Source organism: Bison bison, unplaced genomic scaffold, assembly GCF_000754665.1.
Source record: "Bison bison bison isolate TAMUID 2011002044 unplaced genomic scaffold, Bison_UMD1.0 scf7180017851016, whole genome shotgun sequence".
Taxonomy (NCBI): Eukaryota; Metazoa; Chordata; class Mammalia; order Artiodactyla; family Bovidae; genus Bison; species Bison bison.
The window spans coordinates 502,713-507,202 of record NW_011481589.1 but is presented as its reverse complement, the minus strand read 5'-3'; the positions used below and the strand labels follow the sequence as shown (position 1 = coordinate 507,202).

At 41.1% G+C, this 4,490-nt stretch overlaps 1 protein-coding gene across 2 annotated transcripts in view; it reads left to right on the top strand.

Moving 5' to 3' along the window:
- EPS15 (epidermal growth factor receptor pathway substrate 15) overlaps positions 1–4,490 on the top strand; it is a 140,142-nt gene that overhangs the window by 415 nt on the left and 135,237 nt on the right. The window lies entirely within an intron of this gene.

Genomic DNA, 4,490 nt, shown 5'->3' with positions numbered 1-4,490 from the left:
GAATGTGAGTCTGTGAGTGTGACTGCGGGAGGACGCCATCCTGAGCCGGTACCTCCGCCACTCGCGCCCCGGCCCCGCCCAACGCGGCGCCCCCTTCTCCCGACCCCTCCGTGCCCCAGTCCCGCCGGATGGGAGCCCGACCCTCTCCTGTCCGCCTTCACCCACCCGGGAAGTTTCCTCCTTCCAGGCCAGACGCACCCCAGGTGAGCTCCTGTTGAGCTCGTGAGGTTCAGTCTCACCGCCGGGTCAGCCCTCGCCCCGCACGAGGCTCACCCTCGGGACAGGCAGCGTCACCTTCCCGAGCCAGGCGCTCAGGGCCCCCTCCCAGCCAGGCTTTTTCCTCGCTAAACCGGCCTTTTCCCACTGGAGTCCGACGAAAGCCCTCCCTTTCCCAGCAGTTTCCTCCAGTCAGCCTGTCTTCCAAATAAGTCTCATCCTCCCCGAGCGCGTTCTTACCCCGCTAGCCCCTTCCTGGCTTCAGCCTCTTCTGCTGATCAGGTTTCCTGCTGGGTGAGATCCCTCGATTCAGTCTTTCCCTCCTCAGTTCTGCTACCACTCCTACCGGGTAGGCTCTCTATCGCTGTCCTTGGGGATAGCAAGGAAACATCCTTTCACAGGTGTGATGGTTCCGCCCGTCTTGGTGCTGGGAAGGACCAAAGAGATCACTCGTCCTGGGGGAACCTTCACCAAAACCTGTGTGCTCTGTTCTGTCTTGCCTTTCTGCTTCCTTCAGAGTCAGTCCTCGTGCTTCCCAGAAAACCGCTCAGCATCAATCATCCTGGGAACCTTGTTCCTCCCTCTCCGTTGGGAAAACCAATTACAATCTTCCGGTGATGTCCTGGATGGAGAGAGGTGGTACGCCTGTTAGTCCCTTGGCGCTTCTCAGACCATATCTCACCCTAACCTCACCTTCTCAGCCTGTTCTCTCCAGAACCGGTGGCCACGGACTTTCCCGTTGGGGCCCACGCCAGCCTTCCTGCCTGCCCTGTCGTATCTCCCTGCCACCTTGTATTCTTGGCCTGGATATCTCAGGGTTTCTGAGGCAAAACATTGGGATAGGTTATACATTTGGGCTGGAAAGTTTTCTGTTTGAGGAGGAAGAGACTTTGGGGGTGTTTTGCCTAGCATTCTAGGATAAACTTGACTGAAAAATGTTCCCCTCAGTAACCAGGAATCACATAAACATGTGCCTTAGGTAAAATAAGTAACTTCAGCTTGTAGGAATTTTCAGCTTCGTAAGTGCGAGGTCTGTTACTTCCCAGTGTATTTAGTCTTGCTTATCCTATTTTGACAAGCAGATAAATGGGGAAGGAGACTTAGAATGTGGTGATGTAGTCTTGGTAGTGAATCTCTTTGGAAGGGTCCTCCTGAAACTCAAACTTGAGGAATAGCAACATTGACTTATGGGTGTTCAGTCTTTAACAGTCTGGTTAGTGATATGCATTAAACAAGATCCTGTTGGCAAGCTGTTGCTCTTCCGCTCTGCTGGCCAATTCCAGCGAGAGTTCTCCCCTCTTGAAGATTTTGTTCTCCTGAGAACTTCTACAGATTTGCTTCTTAGTTGTGTGCGTACTTTATTTTCTTCCTGGGTAAGGCTATGTTTTTAGTTTCTATTTACTGTCATTCATCTCTGAATATTTTCTTCTGGCTCTTGTCAGTGTTACAGACAGTTAAATAATTTAAATGTGTTCTTGTGGTTATATATTTAAATATTAACATGTACACAGAGTAAATACTGAATCAGGAGTATTATCGTTCAGTGTTTCACATATGAGAGAACAAACATTGATGGTTCATTTATATTGAATATATAGATAAGTCAAGTTAGAACATTTTGATTTTAAGACGTTTTTTGGTCGCTAAGTTGTGTCCCACTGTATTACAACCCCGTGGATTGTTAGCTGGCCAGACTACTCTGTCTATGGGATTTCCCAGGCAAGAAAAATGGAGCGGGTTGCCATTTCCTTCTCCAGAAGATCCTCCCCACCCAGGGATCAAACCTTCATCTCCTGCAGTGACAGGCAGGTTCTTTATCGTTGAGCCACCAGGGAAGCCCTTTAAGACATTAGGAAGCAATAAGATATATTGTAAAGGCACTGGAAAGAGAACATTCCCAAGTGTTTAAATACCTAATGTGCCTCCTTGTTATTTTAAAACTTGGCTGATTTGTGTTTTTAAATTGAATTTTTAACTGCTTGAGGCAAATAAACTGAGATAACAGTGCAACCTGGTTTCATATTCATTATTGATCTGTTTATGTCACCATCACCCCCTCACAACACACTCAGACGTAGGCATACTCAGGTGAGATCCTACATGGCAGGGACATCTTTCATCTCCCTCAGCGCATATCTGGAAGAAAGTTATTAATAATATTTGTCTTATGAATGACTGAAAATTCTGAATAACTCTGGGACAGTTACAAAGATTAAACAGATGCTGAAGTTAGTTTCTGCCCCTGGTTATTAAATAATAATAGTTTTGGAGTAGATTGAGTCATTCAGCCAGTATTTGTTAAGTACCTATTATGTGCCCTGCTCTATGCTGGAATTGTCTTGAGTAGAATTTTTGGCCTCTATCAATTAAGCAAAACTGACAGTTGGGAAAAATACCTGAAAACTAGGTTAATTTTCTCGTTCCTCTTCTGCCTGCCTGCCAGCAAACCCTCCAATTCCCCAACCACCAAGATAAATTATCTAAATTATCATAGTCTAGCTTCTAGACAGGATAGAATGCTAGAATAGTAAAATGTTAGTTTCAGTCCCAGCTCTGCGGGGAGATAACTGTGTGTCATTGAGTTAAATCTCCAGGCCTCAGTTTTCTTAGCTTTAATATTCATCCAACAAATATGTACTGACCATTTATTATGTACTAGGATTTATTCTAGGTGCTGAGGATATACTTATGAACAAGATAGATGACAATTCTTGGCACTCAGAGACAGAAGAAAGCATGGGGCTTAATTCTAGAGAGTTGGAGAGTTTGAATTAGCTGATCTAAAGACCTTTCCAAAGAACATTTTTTTATAGATCACATTCTGTGATTTGGAGATCTAGTGGTGACTTTCCTAAGGGTACATTAGTGCTTTATAGCCTTCCTGTTTTCTGATTTCAGTTTTCTTTACCAGGTGTTCTATTTTCTTTCTGGCAATAAGAAGTAAAACTTGAATGAGAAAAATCTTGTGATTTTTGCTTATGGTAGTAGATGACCAAAAGATATTAATACTTCCTCTTTTTAAACTTTGCTGATTGCTCATTTCTTCTTTAAGTCTGCATCTCTACTAATAATAATACTGTTAACTTCCCTTTGTTACTATATGCTAAGTATTTTACTTCACTTAACCTAACACTCCGTTTTACAAATGAGGGAAATAATTTACATAAATTAGTAAGTAAAATCTAAGATTTGATCCAAAGTCTGTAGGACTTCAAAAGCTGTCTACTATACTTCTCTGTAGACTAGATGGTTGGCATATCCATTGCTCCCTTGTATTTTTTAATTTTCTTTTTCAGTATTTGCCTTGTTTTCCTAGTTAGGTACTAAACTTCAAAAGTATGGAAGCAATGTCCTTTGCCTCTGAATCTCTAGTTACCTTTCATGGTATCTTGATAATACAACTGTGGATACACAAGTAGTGCTTTTGATGATGAGAAAGGTTTTATTTTGTTGAAAGATGGCATAATGGGAGTATTTTAAATAATACTCTGTCAGTTCAGCTCTATGCTGAAGTTTTCTTGTTTTACTTTAGCAAGGATTTTTTTTTTAATACTAAAAAGAGCATTTAGAATGGGACTTAAAACAGTCTTAATATATAGTCAAAAACAATAAGCTATAAGGATACTTTTTCTTTTAATGCTTTTTTAAGATTGCAAGAGTGATATAACTGCATTATAGAAAATTTGAAAATTGGAGGGGAAAAAAATCTCCCATAATTTCAGTTTTGGGTATTTATTTTCAATTTCATTTAAAAAGTAGGCAAAGGTATTAATATGTGTATCCCCTTTGTGGTCTGGTATAATAGTCATGATGGTAAATTATAAGGTAGAGTGTGAAAATTACAACATGTTCTCAGAAACAGAAAATAAGTATTTATTCAGTATGACTTATTATTTGAGTTCCTACTATGGGAAAGGCACAATAATGATACTTTTGTCCAGTATACTCAGAAAATCTTTGCTTCCCTGGGCAATATCTAACAGTTTTCAAAAATGGCTTGGAATGTTCAGCATTTGGGAGGAGCTGTCATAGTTAAAATTAATTAGGAACAGTTGGCTTGTCCAATAGAGTGTCTCCTAGGAATAACCTGAGTGTATTTTTTTGTTTTCACTGTTTGTAGACAGAACAATAATAACAGACTAAATGTTGTAGAAAAAGATTGAGCATCTTTATTTAATAACAAATCATAGTTCTGATTTCCCTTTCACTAATAGTCTAATTTAAGGTCTCAATTTAGGGTGTTTTAGTTGCTCTTCAAAGGGCATGGTGACCTA